This window comes from Panthera leo, chromosome B4 (assembly GCF_018350215.1).
Source record: "Panthera leo isolate Ple1 chromosome B4, P.leo_Ple1_pat1.1, whole genome shotgun sequence".
Lineage (NCBI taxonomy): Eukaryota > Metazoa > Chordata > Mammalia > Carnivora > Felidae > Panthera > Panthera leo.
Window position 1 is genome coordinate 44,120,951 of NC_056685.1, and position 23,355 is coordinate 44,144,305.

General features: G+C 36.5%; 1 long non-coding RNA gene across 2 annotated transcripts; it reads right to left on the reverse strand.

Moving 5' to 3' along the window:
* Positions 1-8,463: 8,463 nt before the first annotated feature.
* LOC122224240 lies at positions 8,464-22,680 on the reverse strand. Of its 2 annotated transcripts, none has more exons than XR_006204691.1 (3): positions 22,542-22,680; positions 8,882-8,985; positions 8,464-8,626 (listed from the first exon to the last, which is right to left on the reverse strand). It is a non-coding gene; the product is annotated as an uncharacterized LOC122224240 (long non-coding RNA). The 2 variants fall into 2 exon arrangements; XR_006204690.1 differs by lacking the exon at positions 22,542-22,680 and adding an exon at positions 10,314-10,584.
* Between the last annotated feature and the right edge of the window lie 675 nt (positions 22,681-23,355).

Sequence of the window (23,355 nt, forward strand, 5' to 3'; positions counted from 1 at the left end):
TGCCTCTGACAAAGTTTATGTTCCACGAGATACTGGGTCGGAGACTTAACCACCCAGGCTGTTCACTTACTTCCATCTGAATTACAAACACTGAGGACTTAGGCCTTGTGTAAAATATCTTAGAAGTTTGTGTTTTACTTTTAGGCAAATTTGCTACATCTAGATATTACGTATTTCTTTTTTCTTATGCCCTTGATATGTCATTTCTATTTCACTGAAAATATTCTAAAATCAGCAACCCGTAGACGGGTGTTTAATTATATTTGACACTAAGAGTGAAAAATGACTACGTTTTCAATTTTTTGCGACTGCCATAAAGACATCAATTTCTGAATGGATCTTCTCAAATTCTACCTTCATTTTGAATATACCTACATTACATTTGTATTATTTGTAAATAGGTTATTAAAGTTTTTGCCGGAAAAAATAAATGCCTGTAAGAAAGATAAAACATTGAATAATATTGAGCCATAGCACCATTCCAGAGATTTGAATGTTAAATAATTATTCATGCTATTTACTTATTCATTCACCAATGGTAACTAGGTGTCTGTATTTAAATAGGAATATTTGTTATAAACAAACAAACATACAAAAAGCCTAAGTCTAACTCTGTAGGGGAAAATTAATGAGTGTTTAACAATTTCACTTAACTCAAAATATTGGTGTAGGGCAGAGAAACTACTTTTAAAAGTACTTTTAAAAGACAATTAAATAACATGAACATCCAAGCAATAAAACTTTATATCTAAATTACCTACTTTGCATCACTGGAATTCTTTTCCTTTGTGTTCATTGTTGGATTTGAATTGGTAATAATTTTGGGCATATTCACATGCATGTTTCCTTTGGTCTGTAGTTCTGTTTTGTTTTGTGTTTGGCAAAATGGGTTGACAATACTATTTTCATTTTCATGTATTTATTTTCCCGGATGTATAGTTGACAAAAGATATCACATTAAGTTCAGGTGTAGACATAATGATTCATCATTTATACACGTTACGCTATGATCATCATGATAAATCATTGTGATCACCCATCACCATACAAAATTAATACAATGGAATGGACTCTATTCTCCATGCTGTAATTTACATCCATGTGAATTATTTATTTCATAATGGAAAGTTTGTACCACCTACTTTCTTTCGTTTCTTTCAGCCATCCCTCGTCCCCACTCCCCTACAGAAATCACAAAGTTGGTCTCTCTGCATGTGAGTCTATTGATTTGTTCATTTGTTGGTTTGTTTTTGTTTTGACATCATTAGGTAAATCGTATGATATTTGCCCTTCTCTGTCTGACTCATTTCATTTAGCGTCAAACCCTCTAGATCCATCAACTGTGTCAAAAATGAGGAAAATGTTTGGAGAAACCTCCATCCTGTTGCCCATTGTGACGACACCAATTCAAATTGTCACCAACAGTGCATAAGATTTCCTTTTCTCCACATGCACACCAATATTTGTTATTTCATGTTTTTTGGATTCAGACATGTGGCAGGTGGTATCTCATTGTGATTTTGGTTTATGTTTTCCTGATGATTAGTGATACTGAACATCTTTTCACATGTCTGTTGGCGATCTACATATCTTCTTTCAGGAAATACCTATTCAAATCTCAGGTCCATTTTTTAATCATGCGTTTGGATTCTTTTTGTGTTAAGATGTAGGAATTCTTCATATATTTTGGATATTAACCCCTTGCCAGATATGTCATTTGCAAATATCATCTCCCATTCAGTAGGTAGCCTTTTTGTTTTGTTGATGGTTTCCTTGGCTGGGCAAATGCCTTGTGGTTTGTCATATTGTTTATTTTTCATTTTGCTGCCGTTCTCTATGAAAACAGATCCAAAAGAATACCGAGGAGAACATTCTCCATGAGTTTATTGCTTATGCTTTCTTTAGGAGTTATTGTTGCTGGCCTTACCCCTACCGCTTTAATTCATTTTAGGTTTCTTTTGGGTTTGGCGTAAACATGTAGTCCAGTATTATTCTTTAGCACATAGTTTTCCAGTTTTATAAACACCATTTACTGAAGACTCTCTTTTCCCTTGTGTCCCTTCTTGCCTTCTTGTCACATTTAATTGATCACATAGACACAGATTTATTTCTGGGCTTTTTACTCCATTCCTTTGATCTATGTGTCTCGTGTTCTATACTGCTTGGTTTGCTAAAGCTTTGTAGTAGACTTTGAAATGCAAGAGAATGTTTCTTCCAGTTTTGTTCCTGTTTCTAATGATTGCTTTGGGTATTCAGAGTTTCTTGTAGTTCCATACAAACTTTCAGGTATTTTATTCTAGTTCTGTAAAAATGCTATTAGTATTTTTATAACGATTACATTGAATCCATAGGTCATTTTGCATAATCGGGATACTTTCACAATATTATATCTTCCATTCCATAAGCACAGTATATATCTTCCTATGTACTTACTTGTGTCATCCTCAAATTTCTTCTAACAATAGCCTAAATTTTCAGCGTGTAAGAATTTCACCCCATTGGTTAAAATATTCTTTGGTAATTGATTCTTATAAATGCGATTATAAATGGGATTATTTAATTTCTCTTTCTCACAGAATATTACTACTGTATAAAGTCCACAAGATTTCTATATATTAATTTTGTGTCCTGCAACTTGACTGATTTCACGTATTCGTTCTAATATGTTACTTTGGTGTAGTGTCTCATTTTTTTGTCTAGAAATTAAGTCATCTGCCAATAGTGACTGTTTTGCATTTTCTTTATTAGCATGAATGTCTTTGACTGATTTTTCTTTCCAGATTTCTGTGTCTAGGACCTCCAGGACCGTGTTGAATAAAGTGGTAAGTGTGAATTTCCTGGTCTTGATCCTGATCTGAAAGGAAAAGCTTTTGGCTTTTCACTGTTGAGAATGATGTTAGTTGTGGGCTTGTAATATATGAACTTTATTATATGGAGAGAAATTCCTTCTCTACACACTCTGGAAGTTTTTTGTATAAATGGATGTTTAATTCTGTCAACTACTTTCTCTGCATCTCTTGAGATGACCACATGATTTTGATGTTTCAGTCAGTTAATGTGGTGTGACAGGTTGATGGATTTGCAGGTCTTGAAGCATCCTTGCATAAGTGGAACAAACCCATGCAATCATGCTGTTGGAACCTTTCTTGTATTGTGGAATTCAGTTTGCTAATACTTGAGTGAGGATTGTTGCATATCAGGGATATTGGCGTACTGTGGTGTGTATGTGTGTGTGTGTGTGTTTGTGTGTGTGTGTGTGTGTGTGTGTGTTTGTTTGGTTTCCTTGTTTGGTTTTGGTTTCTGGGTAACACTGTCCATATGGAATGAATTTGGAAACTTTCCATTGTCTTCAGTTTTGAGACTAATTTAAGATGCAGAGGTGTCAACTCCCTTTAAAAGTTTTGTAAAATTGGGACTCCTGGGTAGCTCATTCAGTTGAAACTCTAACTCGTGATTTCAGCTCAGGTCATGATCCCAGGATCAAGGGTAGGAGCCCCACGTCCGGCTCTGCACTGAGTGTGGAACCAGCTTGAGATCCTCTTTCTCAATCTCTCCTGTCCCTCTCCCTTTTCAAACGCGCTCTCTCTCTCCCCAAGATAGAAATAAATAACAATAAAATAAAATAAAACTAATGTTTTCTTGCTGTTGTTCTGCTTGCATGATTTCTACTACATTGTCTTCCAGGTAGATGATCCTTCTGCATCACCTAATCTGTTATTGATTCATTCTAATGTAGTCTTTAATTTCCATCATTGTACTCCTCAGGTCTGATTGTTTCTTTGGTTAAATTTTCCATTTCTTTGTTGAAGTTCTGTATTCATCTACCCTTCTCTTGGGTTTGGTGAGCATGTGGATGATCATTACTTTGAACTGGTTATCAGGTAGTTGGCTTATCTCCGTGTTATGTCCATCTTTTCCCGAGATTTTATCTTTTTTTTTTTCATTTGGAACGTATTTCTCTATCTCCTCGTTTTGTTTGACTGCTTCTTTCTATATATAGATAGGATTAATCCAAAGCATTCATCAATGATGCCAAATCATGTAAATTTCACTAATGTCTTCTGAAGTTGGAGGTACTTACATCTATTATTCTTGTATTTATACACATTTAAGTTTTAAATTAAACAATTTATATTGTGCTTTGTTACACGTAGACACATGGGTTCCCATTTTTGGTGTTTAACTTTAATGAAATCTATGCCTAGCAGTATAAAAAACACCACACTCAAAATTACTGAAAATAATATGGGTAATTAGAGTAATTAGAGCTTACTTTTTATGATATCAAGTATCTAACTATTTCTAATAATGGCAAACCAGGTGACCTAGGTACGACGGATGAACTAGATATGAAAATATCTTTGGAATATGATGGCAAGGTGAATTAGTTTTCAAGGACTCTTTTTAAAATAACTTCATGTATTGTGAGGGTGAGAGAGAGAGAGAGAGAGAAAAGAGGGAGAAGCAGAGAGAGGGAGAGACAGAATCCCAAGCAGGTTCCAAGCTGTCAGTGCAGAGCCTGATGTGATGTGAGGCTCAGTGTCATGAACCAGGAGATAATGAACTGAGTCAAAATCAGGAGTCAGACATAAACCGACTGAGCCACCCAGGTGCCCCTAGAGATTAATCTCCAACTTTACACCCATTAATTACCAGAACACAAAATTTTAATATTAGTAAATTTGGGACAAGAGAATCTGGATACACAGCTCAGTCCTTTCTGCATTATGGCAGCCAAAGTAATGAGCCCAATATGTACAATACCTATGCATAACCTCACAAGGTAGACACAGAGAAAATTACCAATTTGATCTTGATATCCTTGACTTCTGTGTGATTCTTTCTACTCTCAGTTTATTCTTAATGATCATCTCCCTAATAATGTTCCATATTTATATATCTCCAGTCGTGTTGGTGGATCCCCTAACCCAAGCTCATAAATAATTTCCATGGCTTCTTATAGGTATAAGTAATAATTTTTGCACTGTTTTATGCATGTATGTAGAAATGTAAAAAATGCTTTGGGAGAAAACTGGGAGGGATTCTACATCAGAATGTATTTAGCAGCGTCTCTTATTTTTCTCCATTCTTTATGGTAACAGATGCATATGTGTGGATGGGATACTCCAACATTGGAAGGGAAAGGACATTTCAATCCCTTCTTCACCTTGGACCCTGTAGGATCCCCAAATCTACTAATCAAACAGGCTATCGTGTCGCAGCTTGAAAATCCCCTTCAAATTCTTCAATTCCAAAAGAGACAGTCTTTACATATGTCCAAATAACAGACTTTGTGAGGAGACTGGGGTTCTTGGCCAATAAGGGAAAGAACAGTAATTGAGACTTGATTTCAAAATATGAAACACATATATGGAAGAAATTACTCTAGTGTCCATACATGCTGTGTCTTGAATTTCTCACCTTTTTTGATGCAGATTTCATGGTGTATATGGTCAAAATGGTTGTCAGATTACATTTCTGATATCCTACTATTTCACTGGGGGGAAGGAAGAAGACAGAGCATCAGTTTTATTGGAAAATGGCCTTTATTGAACATTGAGAAAAGCACAGTACGAAGAGATCACAGACAGGAAGAACTTAATGGACTTAGGCTTTATTTCAAGGATCAATAGGTATCATATTGTTTATTTTTATTTATTCCTACATAAGTTGTTACAATTAAGGTCATCATGTCATAGGTGATGGCACAAAAGCATCAAGCTCTTAAGCCAAAACGACTCAGATCTAGTGAACACTCATGGGCCAAGAGGTACTGTTCAAATACTCTTTAAGTAATTATGAATAAGATACTATTTCTTCCATGTTTTCTAGCAGAGGAAACTGAGCCAGGGCAGTTACATAACTGAGCCCCAGGACTACAAGTGTGCACTTAGAAATTTCATGAAGGACTGCCAATGTCCTTACTTTACACCTTTATGCTTATACCTTATTTGTAAGTTGATCAAGGACCGTGGTGAAAGCACCTATACCATTATGTCTGTCACCATAGAAAACTGCTTTATAAGGATTTTCAGCACAGAAGAAAAAGACCCAGTTGGGAAGTTAAGAAAGTACTAAATTTTTAATCCATTTCCCAATCATTTACTTTTGCAAACATATCTTTTAGAAACTATCCATATTTTCTTTTACAAACTTATCTAATTCAAGCAATATAATAAAAAAGAACATTCCTATGGCTATAATGGTAGATTAGATTATTTTCAGTGAATCTACATTTCTTCCCTCTGACAACATTGAAAAGAGTACACTCTACAGACAACCACGAGAAGTTGGCCCATGTGACTTGTTTTCACAATATAATGTAAGGATGTGATCACTTGTTTCACAATGTAATGTGAGTGGGAATGTGACAGCTCATGACTTCAGAGACCAGGCACTAAGAAACACATTTCTGCTAGCTGTTATCTCTGCTATAAAATCATAGACCAGGCAGCCCGATCTTCTCAAAATGAAATCTATACAGGGATCTGAGCTGAACGTGTATGCAGTCCGGAGTAAGATCCAGCCTTGATCAGCTATAACATGTAGTCTGGAGTCAAGTCCAGCCTTGATCAGTTATAACATAGCCAAACAACAAACAGGTAAATGAAAAATTAATGTGTAACTTTCAATGTCATTGCAAACTTGGGTACTATGAAACACAACTTTAGTAATTAGTTATAGTTCCCATTAACAACTATATTCAATTCATTTTGAATATTCATATAATTTTTCTAGAAGACTATAAGGATTATGTACAGAGAATATAAAGAATATGTCTCACTTCACAGATATAAATATATGTGAAATATGAATTTGGTTTACAAATAATAATCAAGGTTAATCTCTTTCCCTCTTATAATTGAATAAGGGTAGAAATATCTCTGAATCATCGTCAAATTACTCAAGTTTGTCTTGAATTCTGGCAATAACTAAACATTTGACCCACACTAATTTCTGTACATTTTAATTTTTTGTTTTCTCTATTATTGAACATTTTATTTATTTGTCTCAAAGTATTTTTTAGCACGGTCGTAAAGACTGACAGAGGTGTGTGCATGAAAACATTAAAAAAATAAATCTTTTCCAAAATATTTGAATCCATGTAAGGAAAACAACAAATAAGACACCGGTTATTATCCAACGAGAAAGCAATCTCTACCTCAAAATGAGTTTAACCTTTGATAGTGTGGTACCAAGAGAGATTTGGAGAGTACAATTTGGTTCCATCATCGGTGGAAGTGGGCCGATCTGAATGGCTCTTATACAGCAACCCTGTGGTTGTTCTATGATAACCTCAAGGGGCCGTTCATTTAGTACTCTCAGCTCCAAATCCACCCTCAGTGCCCTGTTCTCAGATAACGGTGGAAGATCCTATCCATTTTCTCTCTTGTCATCTCACATGAAATTGACTTTTGTCAGTAAAAGACAATGGAGAGCCAATGCAGCAGAAAGGGCTCTTCTTCCTGGCTTCATGGTGTTGTCTCTCCTTTGGCCGCCATGGCTTGGTTGCCAGTTGCAGTCTTGCAGGAAGTCACATGTATTCGTCCCACAGCAAGTTCTTGTAGGCAATCTGTCAGTTTCCTATCTTCTGGTCTTTCCTCCTGGCGCTCTGACAGGGAGGTCTTCCTGTTTGCCAGTCACAGCCTGAGATCCTTCCTCATCAAGTTCAGCCCGTGGAGTGTGGAGCTGATCTGTTCCAGGCCAATCCGGTGAGCCTGTCATCCGTGAAGCTGTGTGTAGCCACATCGTCTTCAATGACATCTGAATCCCATCTTCAGAGAGTAGATCTGGCTTCAGTGATCTGTCCTTTAATTCTAGGATATTCTTTGTAAGTTTCTTTAACTAGTATCCTTTCCTTTTAGTAAGCTTTCTCTTATAAGTAGATAAATGTTTACTTCAAGTGTCCCCTTGTTTCTGTCTCCTGACTCATTTCTGACTGATAACCTCATCACCCTGCGTGGTTCAATCCTCATTTGAGGTCCTTTAAGGGTTAGGACAAATTAATTACTTGGAAATACAATGGAATTATTCACTTTGTTGAGAATTTTTACAATAATATTATGATTTGTAAGATACATATATATATATATATAATTAATGTTACTAAATAGCAAAAGCTTAAGAAACAAATAATATATACCTCAGTATATATTTTTTACATTAATATAATTAAATTTGAGAAACAGTTCTATACCACAAAGGATGAAGCCTCAGGTACACGTTGGACTTTGGGTGATATAGATGCATTGATACGGATTCATCCTTGATAAAAAATGAAACATTCCAGTGAATGATGGTGATAATGGAAGACCCCATGCACGTGTGCAGACAGGGGCAATAGAGGGTTCTCTGGAACTTCCTCTTAGTTTTGTTGTGAATCGAAAATTACACTAAAAAACATTATCTTCAAAATGTGCAACAAAAACAATTGTATGGCTATTGAAGTAATGAGTGATGGATTCCTTATCAATGGTGAAACTGCATTCTACCAAAATGAGGTAACTAAAATGCCTGGTGCTTACAAACATATCGTCTTCTAAATGAGCACGGTGCAAAATAAATTTTTTTTGTACGAAAATCGATATATGGACAATTCTTGTGGATCTCTGAAGATACTGACAACCTGAAATACAGAGAATTAAATCTCATTAATCTTACCATAAGATTACTTATATCTCTTACTATGTACCACAGTATTTTGATGAATAAACCATCCATTTTGACTCATGCTGATATATGTCCATCTCAAGATTTCCCATACCATTTTTCTCTGGAAAACCTTCAACTACTGTGTTTATCTGATTGTTCACACATTGCTGTTTTGTTTCTAAGAACAATTCTTGTGAGGCATAAAATAAAAAGTTGTCATGGGACTTACACTTCGGAAGAAAATGTTAAGGCTTTTGGCTGCACAGATGAACTATGATGGCTTCCCTGGGAGCCTCTAATCCATGTAGGAGCACGGAGTAAATTCAACGAAAACTATGAGAAAATAAAATTATTGGGAGTCAAATACAAGCTCTTATACTCATTTGAATTCTGTAATAACACATAAAAGTTCATCCTTTCTTCCTTTGTAGACACCTTCAATTTATAATATAATGTTACACAGTGGACACGAAAGTATAAAATTATCTAAGTAGGACTAAGTGAAGAGGACAAACTGACCGTGAAAACAATTTCAGAGTTTACAAAATGGATCACAAATTAATAACTTATGAAATATGTACATTAGAAAAAATCCTGGAGATTCAAGTCAGAAGCACATTTGTCATCTTCTTGCCTAGGATGCTCCCGTATCTCCCCACCTGCCCACCCCTGGCTCAGTGATAAGAAGACTGAAGCTGTTACAACTGGGAGAAACTGCAAAGAGTAAGGGTGCTGGCGCCACAGGGGGAGACCTGATCAGCACTGGGGATGGGGACGGGCACCCATCCATGTTTCAGCTCCAAGTGCTGATTTCGCTCAGAAATGAAGAAAACCCATACTTGTCCTGGTCGGAGTTTGCAGTGTTTGTTTCAAGCACTGTGACCCCCATAAATATAATGGAAAGACACTGGAAGTGAGAATATAACAGAGGAGTTGACATTAGCTCTCCAACACTCTTAGCTTATGGAAAAAATAGACACACATGGAGAGGAGACCAAGAGGAACCCAGGAGAAAGTAAGAGCACAAGGAGACTTGGGAATTGAGAGTAAAGGTCTGAACAGTCTCCTCCCGCATTCACACGCAGGCACTGAGGTCACACTGCAGAACGCGAAGCCGTAGTGACCTGCAGTGTTTGAACACATCCTTTCTTAAAAACAAAAAAACAAAAAAACAAAAAAAAAACCTAGTAATTAACATGAAGGCTTCAAAGTCACAAGGTCATAACAGTAAGCAATAAGAACACTGAAAATTTGAAGAAAACTATCAGCAAACAGACTTCAGTGGAGAAGATGCTGCCATAAAGTTTTTACAACAAAAAAAACATAGTAAATCTAGGAAAAATGAAACAGAATGCATATTTACTAAACTATTTTTAAAAAGTGTCTAAATAGAAAGTTAAAAAATGTGAGAGAAATTGGATAATGTCTTCCAATGAAGGGAAAGCATATGTCAATAGAAACTTCTGATGGGGTAATTGTTGCACATATTAGAAAAAAACATTGGAAAGTCCTACTTATAATGATATGTAAACTATACAGAAAACTTAGTTGAAATAATTACAGGAGCATGTGATGGCAGCAATTTAGCAAGTAGGAAATATCAATAGAGAAATAAAAGTATATGAAGAAATCACAGAGAATCTGAGTGAACAAATACATACCTGAAATGGAAAATTCACAAAATTTTCTCTACAGAAAATCTGGGATGCGATAGAAAAGAACTGATGAAATTGGAGGAGTAACCAAATTTATTTGTATCTTAGGATGAGACAGAAAAAAGAGAAGAATTTACAGAATTCAGAGACTTTCAAAACAGTGTCAGGAAAGCCAGTTTTGGCCTAAGTAGAATATGAGAAGAACAGAGGCAGAAAAGAAAAAACAGGATGTAATCTTAAGGCAAGACGAATGAACAGCTTACTAATATCATTTAAAATATTTATAGACACCAGAGATGTAGCAACTGCTAAGAGAATGAGCACGTACAAATCCACATCTCATGACATCATAATGAAATGACCAAAGAACACTGGCAAATACAGACCAAGAAACAGTCTTGTGGGAACAGAGTGGATTGTGAAGTGACTTAAGTCAGTGTGAAAATCAGGAATGGGTGACACGTCTTCACCTCCATCAGCCTTACGCCACATTATCTACCACAGAATCCATACCCCTGCCCTGTACACTAGGTCCGACTGGAACGGGATACAAGCAGCAAGATGAAGGAAAAGAAAGACACATACCCTAAACGCCCCATGGAAACAATCCCTTAAAAATATCCAGACACAAACGCAGGTATAATCAGTCTAATCAGGTTTGATAAGGATGCCAGAACGATTCAATAGGGAAACAATGGACCTTTTACAAAGGGTGTTTGGAAACTGACTACCCATATGCAGAAGAATGAAGTTGGATGTTTACATTTACACTGTATACTAAAATTAACTCCAAATGAACTAAAGACATAAATGTAAGATGTAAAACTATAAAGTTCCTCAGAGAAAGAAGGGGGGATATTAAACAGCATTGTATTTGGCAATGATTTCTTGGCTCTGCCACCAAAACCACAGAACACAGAGGAAAAGTCCATTGTAGATAAGTGGGCAATATCAACCTGAAACATTTCTGTGCATTAAACGGCATGATCAGCAATGAAAATACAGAGTGGAAAAAAACACTTGTAAATCATATATCAAACAAGGGAATCATATCTAAAATACATAAGGAATCTACAAGTCGGTAATGACTACAGCAAACACCAGAAACACAATTTAAAAATGGGCAAAGAAATGAAATACACAAAGTTCTAAAGAATATATACAAATGGTGAAAAATCATATGAAAAGATGCTCAATATCGCTAATGAGCAGAGAAATGCAAATCAAATTCACGATGAGTTATCACCTTATACTCATTATGATGGATGCAACACACACACACACACACACACACACACACACACACAAATGTGTCGGGGCACCTGGGTGGCTCAGTTGGTAAAGTCCGAATCTTGGTTTTGGTTGAGGTCATGATCTCACAGTTTGTGGGTTTAGCCCTGCATCGGGCTTTTGTTGATGGCGTGGATCTGCTTTCAGATGCTCTCTCTCTCCCTCCTTCGGCACCTCCCCTGCTTGCTCTCTCTCTCTATCTCTCTCTCAAAATAAATAAATAACATTTCTTAAAAGTGTGTCAGTGAGGAGGTCGAAAAGGAGGAGACTCACACACGGTTGTTGGGAATGTAAATCAGTCAGCCGTTATGAAGACATGTATGGAGTTTCCTCAAGAATTGAAGATACAATTACCACATCATGAATCAGGAATCCCACATGTAGGAAACTATCTAAAAGATTTGAAAGCAAGATCTCAAAGATATATGTACACCCATGCTCACTGCAGCATTATTCATTAGAGCCATGGGGCAGAAGCCACCCAAATGTCCACTAAGGGATGAATGGAGAAAGAAAGCGTAGTATACATATATACATAACACTCTAGTATTATTCAGCTGTAAAATGAAGGAAATCCTATCACCTACTACAGTATGGATTAAACTCCAGGACATTATGCTAAGTGAAATAAGCCAGTCATACATACGAAGTAAAAAATAAAACTGCATGATTCCACTTATATGAAGTATCCAAAGTAGTAAAAGTGATAGAGCAAGTAGAATAGTGATTGCCCAGGGTTGAGGGGAAAGAGGAGAAGGGGAATTATTGTTCAGTGAGTTGAGTTCCAGTTTTACAAGGTGAAATTTCTAGATATCTTTTGGGCAACAATGTGATAGTTAACACTCCTAACATGTGTGCTTACGTTGGTTAAGATGCATGATCTAGTGAAATGCAATGTAAGATGTGAGACTGTATGATTCCCACTATATGACCATCTGGAAAAAAACAAAATTATGGATACAGTAAAGAGATCAGTGGTTGACAGGGTTTAGGGGGAAGGAAGGATGGATAAGTGGAGCACAGAGCATTTTGAAGGACAGGAAACTATTGTGTATAACTCCACACGTGTCCTTATATATTTTTGCAAACTTTTAAAATACACAACATCAAGAGTACCTGAAAGTCAACTATGGACTTTGGGTGATAAAGAGGTGTCAGTACAGGTTTATCAGTTGTAGCAAGTGAACCACCCACTGAGGGATTTTGAAAATGAGAGAGTCTACGAACTGCTTGTGCATTAACACACAGACAGTAGGGGAATGCAGAAAACCTCTGTGCTATGTCTGAGTTTTGCTATGAAACTAAAACTTCTCTAACAAAGTAGTCTATTTTTTTAACATGGGTAATGTGGTAAATGTTGTTTTGTTGTGTTTTGTTTGCAACAGCTTAAGAATAAAATGAAAGGCAAGCCAACAAAAATAGGTGATCATAGCAAGAGAAAGAGAAAAACAACTCAGTATATTTAGGAAAATAACAATATGATTAATAGATAAGTTTCACCAAGAAAATACTTAAAAAAACAAAACAACAACAACAAAACCAACTCCCTGCACACACACATAAAAACCCAAAACAAAAGAAAACAAAGCAAAAAGACCTGTCAAACAAGAATTATAATTCAGCAAAGCTGTCTTTCAGAAAGAAACGATGCATAAAGACCCCACATCAAACACAAAACTTAACAATTTTTCTTAGTACACCTGCCTTTCAGAAATGTTCTTCAAGCTAAAAGTAACTGATAGATGGTAATGCATACCCACAAGAAGGAATAGAGATCAGCAGAAACGATAGATGTGTCAGTAAATTTCAAAACCTGTGTATTTTTCTCTCTGAATTATGTTGAGAAAGAAGATTATCAAGGCCATTCTTATAACACTGTATGGTCGGATGTATACCATATGCCTTATATATTTTAGCAGTTACTAATATTTGTGTTGCAGTCACCACGAATTCCTCATTTCAGGTCTCTAATGTGAAATCATGAAAGCAGAGAAGGTACGTTGATGAATAACTGGTGTTCAGTAACCAGTGCTAGCTGGCTTCATTACAACGTGGGTAGAAGAATGGATTTCCCGTTCTCTCTGAAAGCAGATTGTTCCTATGAAAACTTTCCGAAGCTGAAATGGTGTAAAGTGAAAAAGCAAACAACATTGATTTACATGGAAAAATGATTGAGCATTTCCTGATATAAAAAGCAACCACCCCTCAAAACCCATAACACATATAACCTCCTTAGGCTTTTCTGACACCTCAAGACACGCCTTGTGAGTGGATACACAAAATAATTGAGATGAAGCACACTCAAAAATACAGTTCAAACCTATGCTTGATACTGATACACAGAGTATATAGTTTCTGAGAAATGAACTTGACAGGACGAATCTTGCTGCTTGGGGTGTGAGCTGACACTACACAGTAAAACTAGCCCTGAACACAATTTTCACTTTTCGCCTTTTGTCCTAAACACAAAAATCCCCTTCAGATTTCTGTTGTTCAGCAAAAACTGGTATTGGTGTAGGGCTTTCAGAGAAGCAAAGTGAGGTAATCCAAATTTTTGGAAAGTTGAGGCATACCTATAATAGGTGGTGGAAAGGAGCTTTTTAGTGCTAATTTAATATACTTTAGTGGAAATTAGTCAGGATTCATGGGGCGTAGATGACAATCAGTTAATTGTATACGTGTAAAGAGTGCCATGAGCAAGATGGAGACTAGGAGGTCATAATGCTCATCTGCCCACAAAATCAGTCAGAACAGTAACTAAACACCTTCAAACTAAAAACGGCTCAGGGAAAGCTCTAAACAACAAAGAAACACCAAAAATCTGGTGCCAATCAAAAATCCAGGATGGTCCCATGGAAAGCAAAGGAAGCATTTGGCCTGCATGACCCAACCCTGCAGCTGAGAGCCACTTGGCACCTGGAGGAATCCCCTCATGGAGAGTCACCTCATGGAAAGAAGGGGAGCAGGAGAACCCACTAAGCTTCAACTATGGGGATGTCTGCAGCTTTTGCAACAGAAGGGGCCTATCCATTCTAATCCCAGTTGTTGGAACAGCCCAGAGTGTGCCCTCTACACCTCCTCCCAGAGGCTGGAGGTGTTGCTATGATGAGACTTGCCTTCAAGGGCTCCAATTCTGCTCTTAGGGATTGGTGGCCATAGCACGTCATGTATGCAAGACTAGAACTACATCTGATTTTGCCCACTCTTGGTCCCAGTTTAGGGCATTGTGTCACATTACTGGGGCTGTTTCCTGAGACCTGACTCCAGATCCTAAGGTGTGCCTTAACTGCCACTATGGGTGCAGATATTTGCTGCCTTGAGCCCCACTCACCATGTTCCATTTAATACCCTGTGTCTTCATTGCAAAGGATGCTCTTGCTATTTGGAAACCCAAAACCTCCCAGGCTTAGACTCTGAACTGCCATGGCTAACACCTGAAGACTTTTCTCCACCTATGGTAGCTCAAGGCTCTGACCTTTCATTGGTAGGCCAAGTCACCACTGCCTTGAGTCTCTTCTCTCCGGTCCAACTGTAGGGCTCTGAATCCCCATTGCTGCTGCTATACCGCTACATTCCCAGACACACTTTCAGCTTCCACACTAAAACCTTAGTTGTCATTAGAGACCAAGAATCTAGAGGTCTGTGTCCAGATCCCTGGGTCCTGACACATGGCTTTCACGAGTCACCACTGGATCATGCTGCTGCTATCTTGGAACTGCCACTTGGGACAGAGTGGAAACTTGGACTCCCCATCCCCAGCATATGCTACTACCACACACTGCCCATGGCCCCAGTCACCAATGAATTTTGTCATCCAGGGCCTCTGTACTTGCTACATTCCTCTGCTAGCCAGAGTCACAATGGTGAGCCCCTGAGACACAGATACAGTTTGCATGGAATATCTACACGTGTCTCCAACCGAGACCCCAGCGCCACAGCCACAGCAAATGAACCTATGCACCAAAAGCCGGTTGCTTTGGTAGTTCCATCTGTGCCTGATCTTGGGCAACAGATCCAATACTGCTATGAAGGCTCTGAGGTCAGCTTGCCATACCAGACCCCAAAAAGGATCATCTCACAACTGAAATATTTCACACTGAAATATTATTTAACCAGGAGAAAGAAAGAAATCTTGCCATTTATAACAGATGGATGGACCTTGAAGGCATTATGATAAGGGACGAAAATCACACAGAAATAGATAAATATTGCATTGTCTTTCGCATGAATTCTAATAGACTGAACTGGTAAAAACAAAGATTAGAATGTGTTTATCAGGGACTGTGGGTTGGGGGTTTGTGAAGATGTTTAAGAATAAAATTTACATGACTCCTGGGTGGTTTAGTCGGTTAATCGTCTGACTTCAGTTCAGGTCATGATCTCATGGTTTCTGAGTGTGAGCCCCACGTCGAGTTCTGTGTTGACAGGTTAGAGCCTAGAGCCTGCTTCAGGTCCTGTGTCTCCCTCTCTCTCTGCTCCTCCACCGACCATGTCTGTCTCTCTCCCCCTTTCTCAAAAAATAAACATTGAAATTAAAAAAAAAAAGAATACATATTTACAGCTAGTAGATAATTTTTGGAGGTGTAATGTATAACATAGTGATTACAGACATCATTGCTGTATTATAAACTTCAAAGTTGCTAAGACGAATTCTTAGCTTCTCTCAACACATACAAAAAATGATAAATATGTGACATGAAAAGGTATTATCTAACATGGCCATAATAATCATATGGCAAAACATAAATTTATCAAATGAACATATTGTCAGCATTAAATGTATGCAATGTTAGATGCCAATACCATCTCCATAAAAACAAACAAAAGATAGATTTGTAATACCTACAACGATTGCTAAGGAAATAACTTAAGAATATACTAAAGACAACAATAGAGGAAGTAAAATGCAACACTAATGTAGCATGTGTTTAATACAAAAGATAGGAGGTAATGTGGAAGAGGCAAATAAGACATAAGTATAGAATAAAGAGCAAATGGGATACCCAAATCCAAATATCCCAGTAATTATACTCATGTGAATTAAATAAATATTCCGATTATAAGATAGAAAGTGTCATCCTGAATAAAAGACTAATACCCACTTATACGCTGTCTGTAACAGACACACTGTAGACTAAAAGACACAAATAGGTGAAAATAAAGGGATAACAAAAAGTAGACCCTACTAACAGTAAGCAAAGATGTGAGCAGAAATGGCTGTTCTAATATCAAAGCAGCTGTTAAAACAAGAAATATTAATAGAAAGTACAAGAAACATTTCCAAATGTTAAGCCTGTCAATATAAGAGGAAGATCAAACAATTATAAACATACATTATTTACCTAAGAACAGAACCCTTAAACACAGGAAATAGAAACTGACAGAATTAGAAGGGTAAATAAACAATTCAATGAGTATAGATGAAGACTGAAATGTCTTCCTTCAGTAAGTAAGATCAGCTTGTCACAAAAGCAGGAGGACTATGGAAGACTGTCAAAATAGTGGAACCAGCTTCACATAACTGACATATATAGAAAGTGTTCTAGGTCATCCATAGGGATCAAAAAGTTTAAGGATGGAAGCATGGAAATATTCAAAGTATTTCCTCTGAAGACAAGGAAACAAATGAGAAGAAACAATGGAAACAAATCTGGGATATTTCCTAACATGTGTAAAGTGAGAGACTTCTGAAACATGTACAGTTCAAAGATGAAATCTGGGAAAGTATCTTGTACTGGATGAGAGAAATACCTTGTACTGGATGATAATAAACTGAGAATACATCAAAACTTTTAGGATGAAGCTAAAGTAGTGTTTACAGACAATGGGTACCTTTGTCAATCACACACAAAGGAAGAATGTTATCAATGCATGATCTCAATTGCTTCCCTCTCAAGCAGCAATAAGACAGGAGTCAGGTAAGGTTATAGAAGGAAGAAATGACACACATACATTTAGCTAAAAGCTGATTGTGAAGGATGTATAGTAGAATAACTCAAAGCAGCCCCAAATGAGCAACACCCAAATATCCAAGAGCATCCACAATAGAACCGGTGAATACAACGTAGGACAATCGGACAACAGAACACAAAGAGATGTGGACCATTGACAATTTCATGCAGCTACATATGGATGAACCACACAAGTTTGGCTCCACCTGAAAATGCTAAAAAATAAAATATGCACACTCTCTGATTCCATTTCTATAAAGTGTTTTTAAAAGGCAGACAAGAAGTTGATAGGGGCATTTTGCAGTGTTGGTAATATTCATTTTCTCATTCCATGTAGTGGTGACACTGAAAACTCGGCCACCTGTTGGCACGTGTACCATGTGACCCATCTGTATGTGCCTTGTACCACAGTAAAAGTATCAGAGGACAATATCATGAAGAAATGTGAATATATTTAAAACTAGACAGAACATTGGAAAAAATCCTACCAAATACAACATGTGAATCAAAGGAACTAGAAAAAAAAAAATCTCAGATGTGTCTTAAAATTTCTAATACAGGGGGCGCCTGTTTGGCTCAGTCTGTTAAGCGTTCAACTTAGGCTCAGGTCGCGATCTCGTGGTAAGTGAGCTTGAGACCCTCTTCCCCTCCCCCTCACCCACCCACCGGGCTCTGTGCTGACAGCTCAGAGCCTGGAACCTGCTTCCAATTCTGTGTCTCCCTCTCTCTCTGCCCCTCCCCTGTTCATGCTCTGTCTCTCTCTGTCTCAAAAATAAATAAATGTTAAAAAAAATTTTTTTAAATAAAATTTCTAATGCAATTTTGTCTAATTCAGAAAACTTTTCACACTCATTTAGAAAGTATTTAGATGTTTATGAATAAAGAAGAATGTAATGCCAGGTTAAAAAGCAAAAAGAAATCATTATAAGGTCAGAAAAGGAGGCTAATAAAATATGTGTCATATACATTTTGATGGGAATACTAAAAAGAGAAGGAAATTACATATCAGGACAAGGATAAGTAGATTTATTGAAGTAGTGCCATTTGTATTTACATTTGAAATGCCATAAATAATCTTCATTTATCACATTAGCAAAGAGGATCAATTCATGTGATTTCCATGATACAGAAGGTAAATGATAAAACTAATATTTATTTTTATTTTTCAAAAACCTATCTAACGGGGTGCCTGGGCAGTTCATTGGTTGAGTGTCCAACTCTTGATTCGGGCTCAGGTCATGATATCAGGGTTTGTGAGTTTGAGCTCCACATTGGGTTCTGCACTGACAGAGCAGAACCTGCTGGGAAGTTTTTCTGTCTCCATCTCTCTCTCTCTCTCTGACCCTCTCCCATGCACTTTTTCTCTCACACAAAATAAATAAATAAATAAATAAATAAATAAATAAATAAACATTAAATAAAACGTCTAGAAAGATAGACATGAAAAGGAAACATCCATGCAACGATCCTGAATAGGTAGCATAACTCTGAAAATGAACTTGAATAAATTCACCGTTTAAAAAGGACAATTTTGCGGGCACCTGGGTAGATCAGTCGTTTATGCCTCTTAGTCTTGATTACTGCTCATGGTTCCTGAGATGGAGCCCTAAGTCAGGCTCTGTGCTGACACCATGGACCCTACTTGGGATTCTCTGCCTCTCTCTTTCTCTCTCTGCCCCACCTCTGCCTGCATTCTCACTCTCTCAAAATAAATTAATAAACATTTAAACAACAAAGATGATCTTTCAAGTACAAGACAGACATAAAAATACGTAAGGACGTTAATTAAACAGATGAGAAAGGCAACATTTGTACCCACACAATACAAAATGCACAATTCCACCAAAATGCAAAGTCATTCAGTGGAGAAAGTAGAGTGTTTTCAACAAATGTTCTGGAAACAATGGGCTATCAAATATGATTAATGATTAATGACTTTATACTACATTAAAGTGCTCAAAATTGATCACACATAAAAAAGTTCAAATGTTTTATAAAAAATGCATGACCTACAGTTGGTGAGAGATTTTTTAGACAGAATGTCAAAAGCATAATCCATAAAAGAAGAATTGATGAAATGTAGTTCATCAAGATAATATCTGCTCTTTGAAGAAAAGTCATAAACTTGTGAAGAAACATTTACAAAGCAAACATCTAATAAAAGACTTGCCGCCAGGGTACATAAAGAATGCTCAAAATACAATGAAAAAAAGTAAAATTATTAGCAAAAATTTTCAGTAGATACTTCACCAAACACCATGTATAGATGGCAAGTGAGTACAGGAAACGATGCTGAACACTACTAAATTTAGGAGCATTCAAAATAAAACCACCACAGACAAGATTCCTGTTCTGGAAAGAAGGAGTGGTTAGACTTTTCCCTATTCCTCCCACCAACGCAGCTACAGTCCCTGGGCATTATACATAAGATGACACAAGATTCAGAAAGGTAATGAGAAAGCTGACAGGTCCGAGCCCTGGAGACCCAAGGAATGACATGGTGATGAGCTCCACGGAATTTCCCTCTACCTCACATAGACTGGTGTCAGAGAGCCTAGCAAACCACAGACACCAACAGGTACACACCCAAGTCTCCACAATGTTTTTTCTTTCCAGTCAAAATAACACAAAAATGGCTGCTAGGAAGACAGAAAAGTTGTAGACACTAACTGCTTGATTCTAAAAACAAAACAAAACAAAACAAACACAAAAACAAAAACAAAACATTGTTTTTTGATAAAAAATAATAAAACCCATTGACTATCCACCAAAAAAAAATCAACAGGCATGCAGGGGAAATCAAGACATTCTTCGATGAAGAAAATTGAGAAAATGTATCACCACCAGACCCACTCTGAAAGAACTCTTAAAGAGAAGAAATGGCAAAAGAAGGCATCTTGAATCATCAGGAAGAAAGAACAAAAGAAAGAATAAAACTCTCATAGGTATAATGGACTTTCCTTCACTGTGTTCTCTAAATTGTTTGATATTTGAAGCAAAACTATCAGTTGGAGCAAAATTATAAATTCCATGTGATTCTCAAAGTAAGTAGAGAAATATGAGGACACAGTATAATTGGGACACGGTAAGGGGCCATAAAGGCAAGTAAGTCCCTACATTTTACTCCAACTGCTGTGGGTTGTGACAGACTGTATAGACAGTGACCTGCGAATATGTAATTATCTATATGAAGATATGTAATATCCATATTTTGTATATAAAGGAGATTAGAGCATATATGTACATATAGAACTTCATGTATATAAAGTTATTTATGAAGATGAGACCTACTTTGCTCTAAATGATGCTCTGTCACAGAGGTAATGATGTAGAAAAGTATAACCTTCACTTTTATCTCACAGCATCAGAAATATAGCATCACAAAAAATAAATTCTAACTGGATCATAAACATAATGAAAAGTTAAAAGACAAAGAAATAAAGAAAAAGGTGAGTCCAGGAAAATAATATAGGACATAATACTCATGAACTATCACTAACTTCTGAAATAGGTCCATAGTAATGATTGTAACACACCAAGTGCTAAGTAGGACTATGGTAACATTAAAATTCTGATCATTCCAGAGGGAGAGAAAGGGAAATAAAGGAGGTGGGGACAAAGAAAAGAAAAGAAGATTGACCAGACAAAGAAACTATGCAGCTTAAGGTATTGAGGAAGGCACTTGCTAGGATGAGCACTGGGGGGTTGTATGTAAGCAATCAATCACGGGAATCTACCCCCAAAACCAAGGGCAAACTCTATACAATGTATGTTAGCCAACTTGACAATAAATTATATTAAAAAATAAATAAATACAATTCTGGTCATTAAAAGACTCCATTATGAGAGTAAAAATGCATGTCACAAATATTTTCATCTTAAAAACTCGAGAAAGAGCTCATATCTACAATATGACAAAGGCTTCTAAGATGTGAAAAAAAGGCACCATCCTGGAGAAACGGGCAAGAGACACAGCCCAGTACTTCTCTTTCTCACAAAAGAGAATGGCCTTAAGATTTACAACCCAGAAAAATGGTACTGTGTATAACCATCAGAATTTATTAATTACCTTTACTGAGACTACTGAGATTTGGATCAAAAGACTAGTTGGTACAATGGATATTTACACAATACAATAAAAAATGTAGGGAAAATTTAATATATTGAAATTTCCACATGTCAATGACTGTGCAATTTCATACTAACTCTTACAGGGAAGTGTATTACAATTAAACATAAATATAATTATGTTGTATTTATAGGTTACTATTTTAATATGAAAACCATAACATTTATATTACATAAATATGCTCTGTAAGATGTAGTTATATATAATAAAGGATTATAAATATGATACGTGGAGGAGGATATAAGAAAGACTTTTCATAACACAATTATTCATAATACCCACATAATAAAAAGGAACTAAATTACTGAGAATGGTTTTGAAACTGTCATATCAATATAAGAGAGTAGTGAAATTTCAAACTATAGACAAATGTGTTAATATAGATGCATTACAGATAGCATCTGACAGAGAAAGCAGACACACATAAAAATGCAAACTGAATGATTCCATTGATATAAAGCCCCCAAATAGGCAGAAATATCTCATAAAATGAAAATGGGCAGGACTGGTAAAGGCTGTAAACTTCTGTCCCATGATGTGATTGGTATTTGTGTAATTCTACACATTTTGTAATCAATTTGCACAAATGCCTAATTTCCTTGATATGTTGTCAAATTAAATGTAAAGTTTGTTTCAGGAAAAAGAGCATTTCTAGAGACACAGGTGTCTATGAAAAGTAAGAATTGGAAATTATCAAATGTACATTCAAGGTATAAGAATATAAATAATTGTCATAGAGTCAACATGTGGAGTACTAAAGACTTTAAAATAAACTACAAATACATATGTCACTATGGATGAACTCTACAAGCATAATAGTCACTCACAAGCTTTTAATAGATCTGCAAACATCTGAAAACTTACCTTGTCCTCTTCATCATCATAGTAGAGCAGGTTAGAGTTCTTAGAAGCACAGGACGTCAAACTCTCCTTCCATGATTTTCCCTCAGTGCTAATGTAATAGCAATTGTTGGAATACGTAAACCACTCTTTCAGACAATGACAACAGAGACACGCTGGAGAGAGATTATGAGATATTATCCAAAAAGCTTAGAGAATTACAAAATGAAAATTTGCAGACTGTATATGGATACACATATGTGTACATAACATATTCATATACCCTCACGAGCTGGTAAAATTAAAGCAAAACACACACACACACTCTCAGAGAAGAGTCAGGCTTTCATCCCCTAATTTATATGCCCATATAAAGGAACCACAAAAATGTCCAACTCTACATGTCCTGAGAATCACTGAACACAACCATCTTTATGGAATGAAGATGTTATCTTTTACCATGTTATAGGAGGAGAACATGTGAGGCAATTGTTAACAATGGGTGCGGTGATTTTAAATGAGTATTTCTTCATATTTTTGCCTAAGAAGTTATACTCTCCTAGAATCCTTAATTCTGAAAGTTCATTAAGCGATTTTCCAATTCACTTTTTCCAAAAGAATCTGTTATCATCTTTGCCTACTTGGAGATAGAGCTAGATAGACACTAAACTAATAACAGAATTTTGCAAGGGATGTTGTACCTTTCTGGATCTTTGTTTCCAGGGAGGTTTGGTTGTGCTCTGGTCCTTCAGTAGCTTGAACATTAAAATAATCTTCAAGAAACATAACATTAAATTAAGTGCATCAGAATAATTTGAGTTTCTTAGTTTGAAATTTG